This window comes from Oncorhynchus clarkii, chromosome 5 (assembly GCF_045791955.1).
Source record: "Oncorhynchus clarkii lewisi isolate Uvic-CL-2024 chromosome 5, UVic_Ocla_1.0, whole genome shotgun sequence".
Classification (NCBI taxonomy): Eukaryota; Metazoa; Chordata; class Actinopteri; order Salmoniformes; family Salmonidae; genus Oncorhynchus; species Oncorhynchus clarkii.
In genome coordinates, this window is record NC_092151.1 from 1,002,816 (window position 1) to 1,025,380 (window position 22,565).

Genomic DNA, 22,565 nt, shown 5'->3' on the forward strand with positions numbered 1-22,565 from the left:
AGGGTTTGGTGGGTGGCGGGACACAATGCAGATTGTCCGGGTAGCCAATGTGTGGGGGCACCGGTTAGTTAAACAGAGATTTGCAGCAGTGTAATAGAGCGGTTGGGGGAGGTCACATAATGCAAATAGTCATCTGATTACCTGTTCAGGAGTCTTATGGCCTGGGCGTAAAAACTGTTGAGAAGCCTTTTGGTCCTAGACGTGGTGCTCCGGTACCGCTTGCCATGTGGTAGTAGAAAGAACAGTCTATGACTGGGGTCGTTGACAATTTTTAGGGCCTTCCACCACCTGGTGTAGAGGTCCTGGATGGCAGGCAGCTTGGCCCCAGTGATATATTGGGCCTTACGATGTGTTGCTACCTACCCGCACCACCTGGGGGTGGCCCGTCAGGAAGTCCAGGATCCAGTTGCAGAGGGAAGTGTTTAGTCCCAGGATCCTTAGCTTAGTGAAGAGCTTTGAGGGTACTATAGTGTTGAACGCTGAGCTGTAGTCAATGAATAGCATTCTCACATAGGTGTTCCTTTTGTCCAGGTGGCAAAGGGCAGTGTGGAGTGCAATAGAGATGGCATCATCTGTGGATCTGTTGGGGCGGTATGCAAATTGGAGTGAGTCTGGGGTTTCTGGGATAATGGTGTTGATGTGAGCCATGACCAGCCTTTGAAAACAGTTCATGGCTACAGACGTGAGTGCTACGGGTCTGTAGTCATTTAAGCAGGTTGCATTAGTGTTCTTGGGCACAGGGACTATGGTGGTATGCTGGAAACATGTTGGTATTATAGACTCAATCAGGGAGAGGTTGAAAATGTCAGTGAAGACACCTGCCAGTTGGTCAGCTCATGCCCGGAGCACACGTCCTGGTAATCCGTCTGGTCCCGCAGCCTTGTGAATGTTGACCAGTTTAAAGGTCTTACTCACATCGGCTATGGAGAGCGTGATCACACAGTCATCCAGAACAGCTGATGCTCTCATGCATGCCTCTGATGCTTGCCTCGAAGCGAGCATAGAAGGGATTTAGCTCATCTGGTAGGCTCGTGTCACTGGGAAGCTCTGGTTGCACATTTAACACGTTGATAGACATTAGGTAGAACTGATTTAAGTTTCCCTGCATTAAAGTCTCCGGCCACTAGGAGCGCCGCCACTGGGTGAGTGGTTTCCTGTTTGCTTATTTCCTTATACAGCTGACAGTGCGGTCTTAGTGCCAGCATCCGTCTGTGGTGGTAAATAAACAGCCACGAAAAGTATAGATGAAAACCCTCTTCATAAATAGTGTGGTATGGAGTTTATGGAGATACTCTACTTCAGGGTAGCAAAATCTAGAGACTTCCTTAGATTTCATGCACCAGCTGATGTTTACAAATATGCACAGACTATCTAGCCGGTGCAGCGTATATCCCGCTAGCTGAATATCCATGTCGTCATTCAGCCACGATTCCGTGAAACATAAGATGTTACAGTTTTTGATGTCCCGTTGGTAGAATATTCGTGATCTTACCTCGTCTAATTTACTGTCCAATGATTGCATGTAACATTGTAGGTAAAGGCAGCTTTCCCACTCGCCTTTCTTACGAAGCACCCCGCTCTGTCCCCCTGTACCTGTGTCTCTTCCTCTTGCCAATAACTGGGATGTTGGCCCTGTCGGGTGTTTGTAATATGTCCTGTGCATCCTGCTTGTTGAAGAAAAAATCTCTGTCTAATCCGAGGTGAGTGATTGCTGTCCTGATATCCAGAAGCTCTTTGTCTGATCCGAGGTGAGTGATCGCTGTCCTGATATCCAGAAGCTCTTTGTCTAATCCGAGGTGAGTGATTGCTGTCCTGATTCCAGAAGCTCTTTGTCTAATCCAATGTGAGTGATCACTGTCCTGATATCCAGAAGCTCTTGTCTAATCCAATGTGAGTGATCGCTGTCTTGACATCCAGAAGCTCTTTGTCTAATCTGAGGTGAGTGATCGCTGTCCTGATATCCTGAAGCTCTTTGTCTAATCCGAGGTGAGTGATCGCTGCCTTGACATCCAGAAGCTCTTTGTCTAATCCGAGGTGAGTGATCGCTGTCCTGATATCCAGAAGCTCTTTGTCTAATCCGAGGTGAGTGATCGCTGTCCTGATATCCAGAAGCTCTTTGTCTAATCCGAGGTGAGTGATCGCTGTCCTGATATCCTGAAGCTCTTTGTCTAATCCGAGGTGAGTGATCGCTGCCTTGACATCCAGAAGCTCTTTGTCTAATCCGAGGTGAGTGATCACTGTCCTGATATCCAGAAGCTCTTTGTCTAATCCGAGGTGAGTGATCGCTGTCCTGATATCCAGAAGCTCTTTGTCTAATCCGAGGTGAGTGATCGCTGTCCTGATATCCAGAAGCTCTTTTTTGCATATAAAACATTATGTACAAAATAAGTTACAAATAAGGAAATGAAACACATAATAGCACAATTGGTTGGGCGCTGTAAAACTGCTGCCATTTCTTCCACGGCCATTTTATATTTGATAAGGAAGCTGAGAGGTCAAATACACTGTTTAGATTTTCTACTGCCAAGTTTACACATTCACTATTACAGTGGAACGTTATGTCCAGGAAGTTGTCGGAAAGGGATTGAATTTGTTAATGCCTATTTCTTAGTATTTTCCAGTTCCTTTCGTTATGATGTCTCATGATTGAATATTGCTATGTTCAGGTAGACTGTGATTTTGCTGTGATCTCATAGGGGTGTCAGTGGGCTGACTGTGAACACTCTGAGAGACTCTGTGTTGAGTTTGGTGATAAAGTACTCTACAGTACTACTTACAAGAGATGAGCTATAGGTGTACCTACCGTAGGAGTCCCCTCGAAGCCTACCATTGACTATGTACATACCCAGCATGCGACAGAGATGCAGGAGTTGTGACCCGTTTTTGTTGGTTATGTTGTCATAGTTGTGCCTAGGGGGGCATATGTGGGAGGGAATGATGTCACCTCCAGGCAGGTGTTTGTCCCCCTGTGTGCTGAGGGTGTCAGGTTCTTGTCCGGTTCTGGCATTTAGGTCTCCACAGACGGGTACATGTCCCTGGGCCTGGAAATGTTTCATTTCCCCCTCCAGGATGGAGATGCTGTCTTCATTAAAGTATAGGGATTCTAGTGGGGGGATATAGGTAGCTCTCTCTCTCGCCCTCTCTGTTCCTGCAGTAAGGTGAGTGATGGCTAGGGGGTGCTGTGTCCTCACAGAGAGGCAGTGTGAAGCTAATGTTTTCCTGCCTCTCTCTCTCTCTCTCTCTCTCTCTCTCTCTCTCTCTCTCTCTCTCTCTCTCTCTCTCTCTCTTTCTCTCTCTCTCGCTCTCTCTGCCGGGGCTTGTCACATGGGGAGTTTTTTAAATGCTTTAGTCTCCTCAGCCAGTACAGAGCCAGACACTGACAGAGAGACACAAAAAGCTCACCTCGTCCTGCTCACACATCAACCAACCTTTTAACCCTACAGCAACTTTCTGGATTGGAGAAACACACAGTGTCATTAATACAGAGGAACGAGGAACAGGATAGCGAGAGTGCACGAGAGGAGAGCGCAAAATATTTAAAGTGAGTACCTGCTTTCATTGGTGTGTGGTTCTGCTGAATCTGTCGGTGTGTTGGAGAATTGACGGAGAAATATGAATGTCTGTCTTCTTCATAATCAGATGACTTGAATAGTTCAGAATGGATGGAAGGACAGTGGATTGCTGCTTGGATCATATGGAACTACTATTTCTATGCTGTAGCTTTATCTGGGGCTTTCATTCAAACACATACTGATCCTCAGTAATCATCTATGGTCTCATTAATTCAAACACATGCTGACCCTCAGTGATCTATTGAATGTATTCAGATGGAAACAGTTGTGTTGCATCATGGACCTGCTATTAATGAAATGCACTTTGCTCAGCTGCCCACTCGTTCTAAAAAAAATACAGTTCCCTCTCTCTCTCTGGCCACGCTGTTACAAAGTAGATGCTCTGCAAAGGGAGAGAGAGAGAGAGAGGAGGGAGCCGGGGTGAGAGCGCTAGGAGATAGAGAGAGGAAGGAGCCGGGGTGAGAGCGCTAGGAGATAGAGAGAGGACGGAGCCGGGGTGAGAGCGCTAGGAGATAGAGAGAGGACGGAGCCGGGGTGAGAGCGCTAGGAGATAGAGAGAGGAGGGAGCCGGGGTGAGAGCGCTAGAAGAGAGAGAGAGAGAAGGGAGCCGGGGTGAGAGCGCTAGGAGAGAGAGAGGAGGGAGCCGGGGTGAGAGCGCTAGGAGAGAGAGAGAGGAGGGAGCCGGGGTGAGAGCGCTAGGAGAGAGAGAGAGGAGGGAGCCGGGGTGAGAGCGCTAGGAGAGAGAGAGAGAAGGGAGCCGGGGTGAGAGCGCTAGGAGAGAGAGAGAGGAGGGAGCCGGGGTGAGAGCGCTAGGAGAGAGAGAGAGGAGGGAGCCGGGGTGAGAGCGCTAGGAGAGAGAGAGAGGAGGGAGCCGGGGTGAGAGCGCTAGGAGAAAGAGAGAGGAGGGAGCCGGGGTGAGAGCGCTAGGAGAGAGAGAGAGGAGGGAGCCGGGGTGAGAGCGCTAGGAGATAGAGAGAGGAGGGAGCCGGGGTGAGAGCGCTAGGAGAGAGAGAGAAAGACAGGAATTAGGGAGAGAGTGGAGGGCATTGAAATAAGTGACACTGGACAGACAATTAGCTGAGGATTCCAATGTGTGGCCCATGGCAGAGGTCAGGGGACAGGCTGACCCTTGTAAATGATCCAGCATGGAACCATTATCCTCCTCTGATTGATTCGTTTTAGTAGAAATCCCTTTGTCTCTTCCTCTGTTTTTGTATATCAGTTACTGTATATCTGGTGTTGTATATCAGTTACTGTATATCAGTTATTGTATATCTGGTGTTGTATATCAGTTACTGTATATCAGTTAATGTTTATCTGGTGTTGTATATCAGTTACTGTAAATCTGGTGTTGCATATCAGTTACTGTATATCTGGCGTGGTATATCAGTTACTGTATATCAGTTACTGTATATCAGTTAATGTATATCTGGTGTTGTATATCAGTTACTGTAAATCTGGTGTTGCATATCAGTTACTGTATATCTGGCGTGGTATATCAGTTACTGTATATCTGGGGTTGTATATCAGTTACTGTATATCAGTTATTGTATATCTGGAATAGTATAACAGTTACTGTATATCAGTTATTGTATATCTGGTGTAGTATATCAGTTACTGTAAATCTGGTGTTGAAAATCAGTTACTGTATTTCCGTTACTGTATATCTGGTGTTATATATCAGATATACAACACCATAAATACAGTAACTGATATAAAACACCAGATATACAGTAACTGATATACAACCTAGATATACAGTAACTGATATACAACACCAGATATACAGTAACTGATATACAACACCAGATATACAGTAACTGACATACAACACCAGCAATACAGTATCTCAAATACAGTAACTGATATACAACACTAGATATACAGTAACGGATATACAACACCAGAAATATAGTAACTGAAATACAGTGACTCATATTCAACAACAGATGCTACAATCAGATATTGAATAGAGGTGCTACCATCAGATATTGAATCGAGATGCTACCATCAGATATTGAATTTTTACCTTTATTTAACTAGGCAAGTCAGTTAAGAACAAATACTTATTTTCAATGACGGCCTAGGAACAGTGGGTTAACTGCCTGTTCAGGGGCAGAATGACAGATTTGTACCTTGTCAGCTCGGGGGTTTGAACTTGCAACCTTCTGGTTACTAGTCCAATGCTCTAACCACTAGGCTAATAGAGATGCTACCATCAGATATCGAATAGATATGCTACCATCAGATATTGATTAGAGATGCTACCATCAGATAATGATTAGAGATGCTACCATCAGATATTGATTAGAGATGCTATCATCAGATATTGAATAGATATGCTACCATCCGATATTGAATAGAGGTGCTACCATCAGAATTTGATTAGAGATGCTACCATCATATATTGAATAGAGGTGCTACCATCAGATATTGAATAGATATGCTACCATCAGATATTGAATAGATATGCTACCATCAGATATTGAATAGAGATGCTACCATCAGATATTGATTAGAGATGCTACCATCAGATATTGATTAGAGATGCTACCATCAGATATCGAATAGATATGCTACAATCAGATATTGAATAGAGATGCTACAATCAGATATTGAATAGAGATGCTACCATCAGATATAGATTAGAGATGCTACCATCAAATATTGATTAGAGATGCTACCATCAGATATTGAATAGATATGCTACCATCAGATATTGAATAGAGATGCTACCATCAGATATTGAATAGATATGCTACCATCAGATATTGAATAGAGATGCTACCATCAGATATTGAATAGAGATGCTACCATCAGATATTGAATCGAGATGCTACCATCAGATATTGAATAGAGATGCTACCATCAGATATTGAATAGAGATGCTATCATCAGATATTGAATAGAGATGCTACCATCAGATAATGAATAGAGATGCTACCATCAGATATTGATTAGAGATGCTACCATCAGATATTGATTAGAGGGTCAACCATCAGATTTTGAATAGAGATGCTACCTCCCACCTCCCAACTAAGATGTGATTGGAGCCCAGGTCTTTGTCTAACATGTGATTGGAGCTCAGATCTTTTTCTAAGATGTGATTGGAGCCCAGGTATTTTTCTAGGATGTGATAGGAGCCCAGGGCTTGGTCTAACATGTGATTGGAGCCCAGGTCTTTGTCTAACATGTGAATGGAGACCAGATCTTTTTCTAAGGTTTGATCGGAGCCCAGGTCTTTATCATATTCTAGTTCCACCTCCCAAATGTGTGCATGATTGAAAAAGTTCAACAAAATGAAATCCAAATGTTATTATATCTCCCTTAACATATTTACCCTCTGGATCAACATCCTGAACCAGATGTCAGAGTTAAGATGGATAAGAGAGAGATGAGAGGGGGAGAGAGATAGGAGGGTTCAGAGAGAGAGGAGAGGGGGGGGGAGAGATAGGAGGGATCAGAAAGAGGAGAGAGGGGGAGAGAGATAGGAGGGATCAGAGAGAGAGGAGAGAGGAGAGAGTTAGGAGGGATCAGAGAGAGAGGAGAGGGGGAGAGAGAGAGTTAGGAGGGATCAGAGAGAGGAGAGAGAGGAGAGGGAGAGAGGGGAGAGAGATAGGAGGGATCCGAGAGAGAGGAGAGGGGGAGAGATAGGAGGGATCAGAGATAGAGGAGAGAGGGGAGAGAGAGGAGAGGGGGAGAGAGAGTTAGGAGTGATCTGAGAGAGAGGAGAGAGAGGAGAGGGGGAGAGGGGAGAGAGATAGGAGGGATCAGAGAGAGAGGAGAGAGGAGAGAGTTAGGAGGGATCAGAGAGAGAGGAGAGAGAGGAGAGGGGGAGAGAGAGAGTTAGGAGGGATCAGAGAGAGGAGAGAGAGGAGAGGGAGAGAGGGGAGAGAGATAGGAGGGATCAGAGAGAGAGGAGATGGGGGAGAGATAGGAGGGATCAGAGAGAGAGGAGAGAGGGGAGAGAGAGGAGAGGGGGAGAGAGAGAGTTAGGAGGGATCAGAGAGAGGAGAGGGGGAGAGGGGAGAGAGATAGGAGGGATCAGAGAGAGGAGAGGGGGAGAGGGGAGAGAGATAGGAGGGATCGGAGAGAGATGAGAGGGGGAGAGGGGAGAGAGATAGGAGGGATCAGAGAGAGGAGAGGGGGAGAGGGGAGAGAGATAGGAGGGATCAGAGAGAGATGAGAGGGGGAGAGGGGAGAGATAGGAGGGATCAGAGAGAGAGGAGACGGAGGAGAGGGGGAGAGGTGAGAGAGATAGGAGGGATCAGAGAGAGAGGAGAGGGGAGAGAGTTAGGAGTGATCAGAGAGAAAGGAGAGAGGGGAGAGCGATAGGAGGGATCAGAGAGCGATGAGAGGGGGAGAGGGGAGAGAGATAGGAGGGATCAGAGAGAGAAGGGGAGAGGGGAGAGAGATAGGAGGGATCGGAGAGAGATGAGAGGGGAGAGATATAGGAGGGATCAGAGAGAGGAGAGGGGGAGAGGGGAGAGATAGGAGGGATCAGAGAGAGAGGAGAGAGGGGAGAGCGATAGGAGGGATCAGAGAGAGATGAGAGGGGGAGAGGGGAGAGAGATAGGAGGTATCGGAGAGAGATGAGAGGGGGAGAGGGGAGAGAGATAGGAGTGATCAGAGAGAGAGGAGAGGGGAGAGATAGGAGGGATCAGAGAGAGAGGAGACGGAGGAGAGGGGGAGAGGTGAGAGAGATAGGAGGGATCAGAGAGAGAGGAGAGGTGAGAGAGAGAGTTAGGAGTGATCAGAGAGAGAGGAGAGGGGAGAGAGAGTTAGGAGTGATCAGAGAGAGGAGAGAGAGGAGAGGGGGAGAGGTGAGAGAGATATGAGGCATCAGAGAGAGAGGAGAGGGGAGAGAGGAGAGGGGGAGAGAGAGAGTTTGGAGGGATCAGAGACAGAAGAGAGAGGAGAGGGGGAGAGGGGAGAGAGATAGGAGGGATCAGAGAGAGAGGAGAGGGGGGAGAGGGGGAGAGAGGCAAGAGATAGGAGGGACCAGAGAGAGAGGAGAGGGCGAGAGGGGAGAGAGATAGGACGGATCAGAGAGAGATGAGAGGGGGAGAGGGGAGAGAGATAGGAGGAATCAGAGAGAGATGAGAGGGGGAGAGGGGAGAGAGATAGGAGGGATCAGAGAGAGAGGAGAGAGAGGAGAGGGGGAGAGAGGAGAGAGATAGCAGGGATCAGAGGGAGATGAGAGGGGGAGAGGGGAGAGAGATAGGAGGGATCAGAGAGAGATGGGAGGGGGAGATGGGAGAGAGATAGGAGGGATCAGAGAGATACTAGAGGGGGAGAGAGAGTTAGGAGGGATCAGAGAGAGAGGAGAGAGGGGAGAGGGGGGAGAGATAGGAGGGATCACAGAGATACGAGAGGGGGAGAGAGATTTATCAGTGATCAGAGAGAGAGGAGAGAGTGGGGAGGGATTAGAGAGATACGAGAGGGGGAGAGGGGAGATAGTTAGGAGGAATCAGAGAGAGAGGAGAGGGGAGAGAGTTAGGGGTTCAGAGAAAGAGGAGAGAGGGGGGAGAGGGTTAGGAGGGATCAGAGAGAGAGGAGAGGGGGAGAAGGGAGAGAGATAGGAGGGATCAGAGAGAGAGGAGAGAGAGGAGAGGGGGAGAGATGAGAGAGATAGGAGGGATCAGAGAGAGAGGAGAGGGGGAGAGGGGAGAGATAGGAGGGATCAGAGAGAGAGGAGAGAGGGGAGAGCGATAGGAGGGATCAGAGAGAGATGAGAGGGGGAGAGGGGAGAGAGATAGGAGGTATCGGAGAGAGATGAGAGGGGGAGAGGGGAGAGAGATAGGAGGGATCAGAGAGAGATGAGAGGGGAGAGATAGGAGGGATCAGAGAGAGAGGAGACGGAGGAGAGGGGGAGAGGTGAGAGAGATAGGAGGGATCAGAGAGAGAGGAGAGGGGAGAGAGAGAGTTAGGAGTGATCAGAGAGAGAGGAGAGGGGAGAGAGAGTTAGGAGTGATCAGAGAGAGGAGAGAGAGGAGAGGGGGAGAGGTGAGAGAGATATGAGGCATCAGAGAGAGAGGAGAGGGGAGAGAGGAGAGGGGGAGAGAGAGAGTTTGGAGGGATCAGAGAGAGGAGAGAGAGGAGAGGGGGAGAGGGGAGAGAGATAGGAGGGATCAGAGAGAGAGGAGAGGGGGGAGAGGGGGAGAGAGGCAAGAGATAGGAGGGACCAGAGAGAGAGGAGAGGGCGAGAGGGGAGAGAGATAGGAAGGATCAGAGAGAGATGAGAGGGGGAGAGGGGAGAGAGATAGGAGGAATCAGAGAGAGATGAGAGGGGGAGAGGGGAGAGAGATAGGAGGGATCAGAGAGAGAGGAGAGAGAGGAGAGGGGGAGAGAGGAGAGAGATAGCAGGGATCAGAGGGAGATGAGAGGGGGAGAGGGGAGAGAGATAGGAGGGATCAGAGAGAGATGGGAGGGGGAGATGGGAGAGAGATAGGAGGGATCAGAGAGATACTAGAGGGGGAGAGAGAGTTAGGAGGGATCAGAGAGAGAGGAGAGAGGGGAGAGGGGGGAGAGATAGGAGGGATCACAGAGATACGAGAGGGGGAGAGAGATTTATCAGTGATCAGAGAGAGAGGAGAGAGTGGGGAGGGATTAGAGAGATACGAGAGGGGGAGAGGGGAGATAGTTAGGAGGAATCAGAGAGAGAGGAGAGGGGAGAGAGTTAGGGGTTCAGAGAAAGAGGAGAGAGGGGGGAGAGGGTTAGGAGGGATCAGAGAGAGAGGAGAGGGGGAGAAGGGAGAGAGATAGGAGGGATCAGAGAGAGAGGAGAGAGAGGAGAGGGGGAGAGATGAGAGAGATAGGAGGGATCAGAGAGAGAGGAGAGGGGGAGAGGGGAGAGATAGGAGGGATCAGAGAGAGAGGAGAGAGGGGAGAGCGATAGGAGGGATCAGAGAGAGATGAGAGGGGGAGAGGGGAGAGAGATAGGAGGTATCGGAGAGAGATGAGAGGGGGAGAGGGGAGAGAGATAGGAGGGATCAGAGAGAGATGAGAGGGGAGAGATAGGAGGGATCAGAGAGAGAGGAGACGGAGGAGAGGGGGAGAGGTGAGAGAGATAGGAGGGATCAGAGAGAGAGGAGAGGGGAGAGAGAGAGTTAGGAGTGATCAGAGAGAGAGGAGAGGGGAGAGAGAGTTAGGAGTGATCAGAGAGAGGAGAGAGAGGAGAGGGGGAGAGGTGAGAGAGATATGAGGCATCAGAGAGAGAGGAGAGGGGAGAGAGGAGAGGGGGAGAGAGAGAGTTTGGAGGGATCAGAGAGAGGAGAGAGAGGAGAGGGGGAGAGGGGAGAGAGATAGGAGGGATCAGAGAGAGAGGAGAGGGGGGAGAGGGGGAGAGAGGCAAGAGATAGGAGGGACCAGAGAGAGAGGAGAGGGCGAGAGGGGAGAGAGATAGGAAGGATCAGAGAGAGATGAGAGGGGGAGAGGGGAGAGAGATAGGAGGAATCAGAGAGAGATGAGAGGGGGAGAGGGGAGAGAGATAGGAGGGATCAGAGAGAGAGGAGAGAGAGGAGAGGGGGAGAGAGGAGAGAGATAGCAGGGATCAGAGGGAGATGAGAGGGGGAGAGGGGAGAGAGATAGGAGGGATCAGAGATAGATGGGAGGGGGAGATGGGAGAGAGATAGGAGGGATCAGAGAGATACTAGAGGGGGAGAGAGAGTTAGGAGGGATCAGAGAGAGAGGAGAGAGGGGAGAGGGGGGAGAGATAGGAGGGATCAGAGAGATACGAGAGGGGGAGAGAGATTTATCAGTGATCAGAGAGAGAGGAGAGAGTGGGGAGGGATTAGAGAGATACGAGAGGGGGAGAGGGGAGATAGTTAGGAGGAATCAGAGAGAGAGGAGAGGGGAGAGAGTTAGGGGTTCAGAGAAAGAGGAGAGAGGGGAGAGGGGGGAGAGATAGGAGGGATCAGAGAGATACGAGAGGGGGAGAGAGATTTATCAGTGATCAGAGAGAGAGGAGAGAGTGGGGAGGGATTAGAGAGATACGAGAGGGGGAGAGGGGAGATAGTTAGGAGGAATCAGAGAGAGAGGAGAGGGGAGAGAGTTAGGGGTTCAGAGAAAGAGGAGAGAGGGGGGAGAGGGTTAGGAGGGATCAGAGAGAGAGGAGAGGGGGAGAAGGGAGAGAGATAGGAGGGATCAGAGAGAGAGGAGAGAGAGGAGAGGGGGAGAGATGAGAGAGATAGGAGGGATCAGAGAGAGAGGAGAGGGGGAGAGGGGAGAGAGATAGGAGGGATCAGAGAGATACGAGAGGGGGAGAGAGAGTTAGGAGGGATCAGAGAGAGAGGAGAGAGTGGGGAGGGATTAGAGAGATACGAGAGGGGGAGAGGGGAGATAGTTAGGAGGAATCAGAGAGAGAGGAGAGGGGAGAGAGTTAGGGGTTCAGAGAAAGAGGAGAGAGGGGGGAGAGGGTTAGGAGGGATCAGAGAGAGGAGAGGGGGAGAAGGGAGAGAGATAGGAGGGATCAGAGAGAGAGGAGAGAGAGGAGAGGGGGAGAGATGAGAGAGATAGGAGGGATCAGAGAGAGAGGAGAGGGGGAGAGGGGAGAGATAGGAGGGATCAGAGAGAGAGGAGAGAGGGGAGAGCGATAGGAGGGATCAGAGAGAGATGAGAGGGGGAGAGGGGAGAGAGATAGGAGGTATCGGAGAGAGATGAGAGGGGGAGAGGGGAGAGAGATAGGAGGGATCAGAGAGAGATGAGAGGGGAGAGATAGGAGGGATCAGAGAGAGAGGAGACGGAGGAGAGGGGGAGAGGTGAGAGAGATAGGAGGGATCAGAGAGAGAGGAGAGGGGAGAGAGAGAGTTAGGAGTGATCAGAGAGAGAGGAGAGGGGAGAGAGAGTTAGGAGTGATCAGAGAGAGGAGAGAGAGGAGAGGGGGAGAGGTGAGAGAGATATGAGGCATCAGAGAGAGAGGAGAGGGGAGAGAGGAGAGGGGGAGAGAGAGAGATTGGAGGGATCAGAGAGAGGAGAGAGATGAGAGGGGGAGATGGGAGAGAGATAGGAGGGATCAGAGAGAGAGGAGAGGGGGGAGAGGGGGAGAGAGGCAAGAGATAGGAGGGACCAGAGAGAGAGGAGAGGGCGAGAGGGGAGAGAGATAGGAAGGATCAGAGAGAGATGAGAGGGGGAGAGGGGAGAGAGATAGGAGGAATCAGAGAGAGATGAGAGGGGGAGAGGGGAGAGAGATAGGAGGGATCAGAGAGAGAGGAGAGAGAGGAGAGGGGGAGAGAGGAGAGAGATAGCAGGGATCAGAGGGAGATGAGAGGGGGAGAGGGGAGAGAGATAGGAGGGATCAGAGAGAGATGGGAGGGGGAGATGGGAGAGAGATAGGAGGGATCAGAGAGATACTAGAGGGGAAGAGAGAGTTAGGAGGGATCAGAGAGAGAGGAGAGAGGGGAGAGGGGGGAGAGATAGGAGGGATCAGAGAGATACGAGAGGGGGAGAGAGATTTATCAGTGATCAGAGAGAGAGGAGAGAGTGGGGAGGGATTAGAGAGATACGAGAGGGGGAGAGGGGAGATAGCTAGGAGGAATCAGAGAGAGAGGAGAGGGGAGAGAGTTAGGGGTTCAGAGAAAGAGGAGAGAGGGGAGAGGGGGGAGAGATAGGAGGGATCAGAGAGATACGAGAGGGGGAGAGAGATTTATCAGTGATCAGAGAGAGAGGAGAGAGTGGGGAGGGATTAGAGAGATACGAGAGGGGGAGAGGGGAGATAGTTAGGAGGAATCAGAGAGAGAGGAGAGGGGAGAGAGTTAGGGGTTCAGAGAAAGAGGAGAGAGGGGGGAGAGGGTTAGGAGGGATCAGAGAGAGAGGAGAGGGGGAGAAGGGAGAGAGATAGGAGGGATCAGAGAGAGAGGAGAGAGAGGAGAGGGGGAGAGATGAGAGAGATAGGAGGGATCAGAGAGAGAGGAGAGGGGGAGAGGGGAGAGAGATAGGAGGGATCAGAGAGATACGAGAGGGGGAGAGAGAGTTAGGAGGGATCAGAGAGATACGAGAGGGAGAGAGAGTTAGGAGGGATCAGAGCGATACGAGAGGGGGAGAGAAAGTTAGGAGGGATCAGAGAGATACGAGAGGGGGAGAGAGAGTTAGGAGGGATCAGAGAGATACGAGAGGGAGAGAGAGAGTTAGGAGGGATCAGAGAGATTCGAGAGGGGGAGAGAGAGTTAGGAGGGATCAGAGAGATACGAGAGGGGGAGAGAAAGTTAGGAGGGATCAGAGAGATACGAGAGGGGGAGAGAGAGTTAGGAGGGATCAGAGAGATTCGAGAGGGGGAGAGAGAGTTAGGAGGGATCAGAGAGATACGAGAGGGGGAGAGAAAGTTAGGAGGGATCAGAGAGATACGAGAGGGGGAGAGAGAGTTAGGAGGGATCAGAGAGATACGAGAGGGGGAGAGAGAGTTAGGAGGGATCAGAGAGATACGAGAGGGGGAGAGAGGAGAGAGATGGGAGGGATCAGAGAGAGAGGAGAGAGTGGGGAGAGGGGAGAGAGTTAGGAGGGATCAGAGAGAGAGGAGAGAGGGAGAGGGGAGAGAGATAGGAGGGATCAGAGAGAGGAGCGGGGGAGAGGGGAGAGAGATTTAGGAATGATCAGAGAGAGAGGTGAGAGGGGGGGTGAGATTTAGGAATGATCAGAGAGAGAGGAGAGAGTGGGAGAGATTTAGGAGCGATCAGAGAGATACGAGAGGGGGAGAGGGGAGAGAGATTTAGGAGTGATCAGAGAGAGGAGAGAGGGGGGGGGATTTAGTTATGATCAGAGAGAGAGGAGAGAGGGGGGAGAGAGGGGAGAGATTTTGTAGACCAGGACAGCTCAGAGAGAAGAGTTGTGTGTCTTCAATCAGCTGGTTCTGAAAAGAGGCAGAGGAACTGATGCTGAGCTGTGAGTGTGTCTCTGAGTTGTCTCACAAGCTCATGAAGGGACTGGCTCACTCTTCTCTCTCTGCTGTCTGATGACCAACACATTTCTATAGTATATTTTATCTCCTCTCATATTTCCCCAAGTCTGAGTTAGGCTGTCACTATACATTGTTTAATTGATTTTATTTTATTTAACCTTAATTTAACTTAAGAACAACTTCTTATTTACAATGACGGACTACGAAAAAGGCCTACTGGGGGAACGGGGGCTGGGATTAAAAATAAATACATCAAATATATGTGCAGGACAAAACAAAAGAGACAACACAACATAAAGAGAGACCTTAGACAACAATATAGCAAGGCAGCAACACATGACAACAACATGGTAGCAACACAACATGACAACAACATGGTAGCAGCACAACATGACAACATCATGGTAGCAACAGAACATGACAACAACATGGTAGCAGCACAACATGACAACATCATGGTAGCAACAGAACATGACAACAACATGGTAGCAACACAACATCACAACAACATGGTAGCAACAGAACATGACAACAACATGGTAGCAACAGAACATGACAACAACATGGTAGCAACACAACATGACAACAACATGGTAGCAACAGAACATGACAACAACATGGTAGCAACACAACATGACAACAACATGGTAGCAACAGAACATGACAACAACATGGTAGCAACACAACATGACAACAACATGGTAGCAACAGAACATGACAACAACATGGTAGCAACACAACATGACAACAACATGGTAGCAACACAACATGACAACAACATGGTAGCAACACAACATGACAACAACATGGTAGCAACACAACATGACAACAACATGGTAGCAACACAACATGACAACAACATGGTAGCAACACAACATCACAACAACATGGTAGCAACACAACATCACAACAACATGGTAGCAACACAACATCACAACAACATGGTAGCAAAACAACATCACAACAGCATGGTAGCAACACAACATCAAATCAAATCAAAATCAAATCATATGTATTTATATAGCCCTTCGTACATCAGCTGATATCTCAAAGTGCTGTACAGAAACATGACAACAACATGGTAGCAACAGAACATGACAACATCATGGTAGCAACACAACATGGTAGAAGCACAAAACATGGTACAAACATTATTGGGCACAGACAACAGCACAAAGGGCAAGAAGGTAGAGACAACAATACATCACACAAAGCAACCACCACTATCAGTAAGAGTGTCCATGATTCTTTGGAGAGAGATGGGGGAGAGGTAGGCTAGTTCAGAACACCTTTATTTAACCATAGTTCTTACTATCAGTAAGAGTGTCCATGATTCTTTGAATGAAGAGATTTTTTTAATATTTTTTTTATTTCACCTTTATTTAACCAGGTAGGCTAGTTCAGAACACCTTTATTTAACCAGGGAGGCTAGTTCAGAACGCCTTTATTTAACCAGGTAGGCTAGTTCAGAACACCTTTATTTAACCAGGTAGGCCAGTTGAGAACAAGTTCTCATTTGCAACTGCGACCTGCCAAGATAAAGCATAGCAGTGTGAACAGACAACACAGAGTTACACATGGAGTAAACAATTAACAAGTCAATAACACAGTAGAAAAAAATAATCTATATACATTGTGTGCAAAAGGCATGAGGAGGTAAAGCAATAAATAGGCCATAGTAGCAAGTAATTACAATTTAGCAGATTAACACTGGAGTGATACATGATCAGATGGTCATGTACAGGTAGAGATACTGGTGTGCAAAAGAGCAGAAAAGTAAATAAATATAAACAGTATGGGGATGAGGTAGGTAAATTGTGTGGGCTATTTACCGATGGACTATGTACAGCTGCAGCGATCGGTTAGCTGCTCAGATAGCAGATGTTTAAAGTTGGTGAGGGAGATAAAGGTCTGCAACTTCAGAGATTTTTGCAATTTGTTCCAGTCGCAGGAAGCAGAGAACTGGAAGGAAAGGAGGCCAAATGAGGTGTTGGCTTTAGGGATGATCAGTGAGATACACCTGCTGGAGAAAGTGGGTGTTGCCTTCGTGACCAGTGAACTGAGATAAGGCGGAGCTTTACCTAGCGTAGACTTGTAGATGACCTGGAGTCAGTGGGTCTGGCGATGAACATGTAGCGAGGGCCAGCCGACTAGAGCATACAGGTCGCAGTGGTGGGTGGTATAAGGTGCTTTAGTAACAAAACGGATGGCACTGTGATAGACTGCATCCAGTTTGCTGAGTAGAGTATTGGAAGCTATTTTGTAGATGACATCGCCGAAGTCGAGGATCGGTAGGATAGTCAGTTTTACTAGGGTAAGTTTTGCGGCGTGAGTGAAGGAGGCTTTGTTGCGGAATAGAAAGCCGACTCTAGGTTTGATTTTGGATTGGAGATGTTTGATATGAGTCTGGAAGGAGAGTTTGCAGTCTAGCCAGACACCTAGGTACTTATAGATGTCCACATATTCTAGGTCGGAACCATCCAGGTTGGTATTGCTAGTCGGGCGTGCGGTTGCAGGCAGCGAACGGTTGAAAAGCATGCATTTGGTTTTACTAGCGTTTAAGAGCAGTTGGAGGCCATGAAAGGAGTGCTGTATGGCATTGAAGCTCGTTTGGAGGTTAGATAGCACAGTGTCCAAGGAAGGGCCAGACGTATACAGAATGGTGTCGTCTGCGTAGAGGTGGATCAGGGAATCGCCCGCAGCAAGAGCAACATCATTGATATATACAGAGAAAAGAGTCGGCCCGAGAATTTAACCCTGTGGTACCCCCATAGAGACTGCCAGAGGACCGGACAACATGCCCTCCTATTTGACACACTGAACTCTGTCTGCAAAGTAGTTGGTGAACCAGGCAAGGCAGTCATTAGAAAAACCGAGGCTACTGAGTCTGCCGATAAGAATATGGTGATTGACAGAGTCGAAAGCCTTGGCCAGGTCGATGAAGACGGCAGCACAGTACTGTATTTTATCGATGGCGGTTATGATATCGTTTAGTAACTTGAGCATGGCTGAGGTGAACCCGTGACCGGCTCGGAAACCGGATTGCACAGCAGAGAAGGTACGGTGGGATTTGAGATGGTCAGTGATCTGTTTGTTGACTTGGTTTTCAAAGACCTTAGATAGGCAGGGCAGGATGGATATAGGTCTGTAACAGTTTGGGTCCAGGGTGTCTCCCCCTTTGAAGAGGGGGATGACCGCGGCATCTTTCCAATCCTTGGGGATCTCAGATGATACAAAGGAGAGGTTGAACAGGCTGGTAATAGGGGTTGCGACAATGGCGGCGGACAGTTTCAGAAATAGAGGGTCCAGATTGTCAAGCCCAGCTGATTTGTATGGGTCCACGTTTTGAAGCTCTTTCAGAACATCTGCTACCTGGGGGGGGGGGGTTTGGCCGAGGCTGGAGTAGCGAGGAGGAAGGCATGGCAAGCCGTTTAAGTTTTCGATTATCATTGATTTATCGGTGGGGACCGTGTTACCTAGCCTCAGTGCAGTGGGCAGGTGGGAGGAGGTGCTCTTTTCTCCATGGACTTTACAGTGTCCCAGAACTTTTTGGAGTTAGAGCTACAGGATGCAAATTTCTGCTTGAAAAAGCTGGCCTTTGCTTTCCTGCCTGACTGCGTGTATTGGTTCCTGACTTCCCTGAACAGTTGCATATCGTGGGGACTATTTAGATGCTATTGCAGTCCGCCACAGGATGTTTTTGTGCTGGTCGATGGCAGTCAGGTCTGGAGTGACCCAAGGGCTGTATCTGTTCTTAGTTCTGCATTTTTTGAACAGAGCATGCTTGTCTAAGATGGTGAGGAAGTTACTTTGAAAGAAGGACCAGGCATCCTCAACTGACGGGATGAGGTCAATATCCTTCCAGGATACCCAGGACAGATCGATTAGAAAGGCCTTCTCGCAGAAGTGTTTTAGGAAACGTTTGACAATGATGAGGGGTGGTCACCGTAGCGGATACAGGCAATGAGGCAGTGGTCGCTGAGATCCTGATTGAAGACAGCAGAGGTGTATTTGGAGGGCAAGTTGGTCAGGATAATGTCAATTAGGGTGCCCATGTTTACGGATTTAGGGTTGTACCTGGTGGGTTCCTTGATGATTTGTGTGAGATTGAGGGCATCTAGCTTAGATTGTAGGACTGCCGGGGTGTTAAGCATATCCCAGTTTAGGTCACCTAACAGAACACACTCTGAAGCTAGATGGGGGGTGATCAATTCACAGATGGTGTCCAGGGCACAGCTGGGAACTGAGGGGGGTCGGTAGCAGGCGGCAACAGTGAGAGACTTATTTCTGGAGAGATTGATTTTTAAAATTTGAATTTCGAACTGTTTGGGCATAGACCTGGAAAGTATGAGATAACTTTGCAGGCTATCTCTGCAGTAGATTGCAACTCTTCCCCCTTTGGCAGTTCTATCTTGACGGAAAGTGTTATTGTTGGGTATGGAAATCTCAGAATTTTTGGTGGCCTTCCTAAGCCAGGATTCAGACACGGCAAGGACATCAGGGTTGGCAGAGTGTGCTATAACAGTGAGTAAAACAAACTTAGGGGGGGAGGCTTCTGATGTTGAGATGCATGAAACCAAGGCTTTTTCGATCACAGAAGTCAACAAATGAGGGTGCCTGGGGACATGCAGGGCCTAGGTTAACCTCCACGTCACCCGAGGAATGGAGGAGTAGGATGAGGGTGCGGCTAAAGGCTATCAAAACTGGTCACCTAGAGCGTTGGGGACAAGGAATACAAGGAGCAGATTTCTGGGCGTGGTAGAATAGATTCAGGGAATAATGTGCAAACGGGTATGGTGGTGTGCGGGTTCAGCGGGGGTAAGCCCAGGCACTGGGTGATGATAAGAGAGGTAGTATCTCTGGACATGCTGGTTGTAATGGGTGAGGTCACCGCATGTGTGGGAGGTGGGACAAAGGAGGTATCAGAGGTGTGAGGAGTGGAACTAGGGGCTCCATTGTAAACTAAAACAATGATAACTAACCTGAACAACAGCATACAAGGCATATTGATATTTGAGAGAGACATACAGCGAAGCATAAAGTAATCGTAGGTCTTGATTGGGAGAGCTAGCTAAAACACCAGCTAGTCAGCTAACACAACAACAGCAGGTAAAATGGCGATGACTAGGCAGAGAGGGTCGGATTAAATACACACAGAGCCTGAGTTTGCGGCTGGGGCCGACAGATTAAAAAATAAATAAACAGAATGGAGTACCGTGATTAATGGACAGTCGAGCAGGCATCAGCTATGTAGCCAAGTGATCATAGCGTCCAGGGGGCAGCAGTAGATGGAACAGGGAAGCCGCCTCTACGCTATCACGCGGGCGACACAGTGTTTAAAGTTAGTAGCCCGGGGGTGGTAGGGGGGTCTCAGACGGAGGCCAGTTGAAGGCACTGCGGATGGAGTATTCGTCGGCAGACCAGTCATGGTGGTGCGGCGGGGGCCATGTCGACAGAGTATCCAAGCCAGATGGCGAAAGAGGTATTGTAGAATTTAGTTTGCTAGCAGGGAGATGGGCCTGGCTCACGGCTAACTGGTGCTAGCTTCGTGGCAGTGGCGTTAGCCAAGGTCCAGAGTTTACAGCAAGGATCCAGTGGAGTATTGAGCTCTAGCCGTGTATGAGTGGGGTTCGGGTGAACAGCTGAGTAGGCCGGGAGGTGGGCCTCAGAGATAGCTTCGGTACTGGGTGCAAGCTAGCTGTGAAGATCAGAAGTAGTGGTCCAGGAATTACGGCAGGAATCCGGCGTTGTTGTGGAGAGACAGTTCGATACTGGTAGACTGGCGAGTATTATCCAGGCTAAAACCAGGGCTGGCTGTGCAGAAGGTAAAAGCCGCTAGCAGTGGCTAACAATGACTAAACAGCTTGTAGCTAATTAGCTGGTTAGCTTCTGGAGGTTCTTGAATGTATTCTAAAATAAAAAATTCAATATCACATTGGGTGAGGCAGGTTACCGGAAGGTATAATCGAATTTAAAAAATCGAAATGAAAATAAAATAAATATGGGTCCAGTGTGTGGTTGGGCTGGCTGGGGACACGGCGATTCAGACAGTTAGGCCGGGGCTAAACAAGCTAGCAGTTAGTAGACCGGGGCAGGCTAGCAGTTAGCAGGCCGTGTTAGCAAGCAAGCAGATAGCAGGGGCTAGAAAGTTAGCCTTTGAGGGACGTCGCGATGGGGTTAAGTCTGTTTTTGCCTCTTCATGAGGTGACGTCGATAGACCGGTCGTGGAATTAGTAGGGTTCCAAGTAGCTCTAGGTAGCTAGCAGGCCTAGCTGGTTAGCATAATGGGCCTTCAGCGGGCGTCGCGCCTGAGGGGCCTGTTGGAGTCCTCGGGCTGAATATGTCGGTATTCCAGTCTTAGGGGATCTGCGGGGTTCCATGCCCCATACCGGCTGTAGAAGGGGTCCGGATATTGTAGCCCAGGAGTATGCTTCGGTGGTAGCACAGGAGCTCTCAAATGTTGGACGGACAAGGAGGCATGGCTGAGTCAAATAGGAATCCTGACTTAATGAAGTGGTGATTAAAGAGCTCAGCCATGTGCTTCTTGTCAGTAACAACCACGTCATCAACATTAAGGGACATGTGCAGATGTGAGGAGGAGGGTTTATTCTCCAGGTCTTTAACCGTTTTCCAGAACTTCTTGGGGTTAGACCTACAGAGAGTGCTACAGAGTACTGCTCCTTAAAGTAACTAACTTTGGCCTTCCGGATAGCCTTAGTTCACTTATTTCTCATTTGCCTTATTGAGAGCCAGTCAGCTTAAGTATGCTTGTGCCGAGCCTTTCGCCAAATGCACTTCTTGAGGTTGAGTAACTCTCTAAGATCACGGTCGAACCAGGGGCTGAACCTGTTATTAGTTCTCATTTTCATTATGGGGGCGTGTTTGTTAACAATCCCACTGAAAATATCAAAAAAGAAGGTCCAAGCGTCTTCGACAGAGGGGATCAAGTTAATTCTGTCCCGATTTACAGAGAGGCCAGTTCATGAAGGAAGGCTTGCTCATTAAAGTTTTTTAGCATGCGTCTATGACAAATCAGGACAGGTTGTTTCACTGAGCAGCCATTACAAACACAGTCTGTAAAACAGTGATCACTAAGGTCATTACAGAAAACACCAGACTGATACCTATCAGTATTATTTGTGAGGATAACTTTGAGGAGAGTAGTCTTTTCTGGGTGTTTGGTGTCATACATTGGTAATAATCTGAGAAAGATTCCCATTGCTTTAGGACTTGGGCAGGTGGTTTAAGCATGTCCCAGTTTAGGTCAAATCAAATCAAATTTTATTTGTCACATACACATGGTTAGCAGATGTTAATGTGAGTGTAGCGAAATGCTTGGGCTTCTAGTTCCGACTGTGCAGTAATATCTAACAAGTAATCTAACCTAACAATTTCACAACAACTACCAACAACTAAGTGTAAAGGAATGAATACGAATATGTAGATAAAAATACAGTATAGGAATGAGTGATGGCCGAACGGCATAAGCAAGATGCAGTAGATGGTATAGAGTACCGTATATACATATGAAATGAGTAATATAGGGTATGTAAACATTATTAAAGTAGCTAGAGTTAAGTCAGTATGTTGGCAGCAGCCACTCAATGTTAGTGATGACTGTTTAACAGTCTGATGGCCTTGAGATAGAAGCTGTTTTTCAGTCTCTCGGTCCCAGCTTTGATGCACCTGTACTGACCACGCCTTCTGGATGATATCGGTGTGAACAGGCAGTGGCTCGGGTGGTTGTTGTCATTGATTATATTTTTGGCCTTCCTGTGACATCGGGTGGTGTAGGTGTCCTGGAGGAGAGATAGTTTGCACCCGGTGATACGTTGTGCAGACCTCACTACCCTCTGGAGAGCCCTGAGGTTATGGGCGGAGCAGTGTTTTTGGTGACAAGCCGAATTTCTTCAGCCTCTTCTCCACCACGCTGTCTGTGTGCGTGGACGATTTCAGTTTGTCCGTGATGTGTACGCCGAGGAACTTAAAACTTTCCACCCTCTCCACTACTGTCCCATCAATGTAGATAGGGGGCTGCTCCCTCTGCTGTTTCCTGAAGTCGACGATCATCTCCTTTGTTTTGTTGACGTTGAGTGTGAGGT

General features: G+C 48.6%; 1 protein-coding gene across 1 annotated transcript in view; it reads left to right on the top strand.

Moving 5' to 3' along the window:
- Positions 1 to 3,360: 3,360 nt before the first annotated feature.
- The window catches only part of LOC139408249 (ciliary neurotrophic factor receptor subunit alpha-like), a 447,111-nt gene continuing 427,906 nt past the window's right edge, over positions 3,361 to 22,565 (top strand). Inside the window, exon 1 of the mRNA XM_071151924.1 lies at positions 3,361 to 3,541. The gene's annotated coding sequence lies outside the window, so the exon portion shown is untranslated. The remainder of the gene's footprint in view (positions 3,542 to 22,565) is intronic.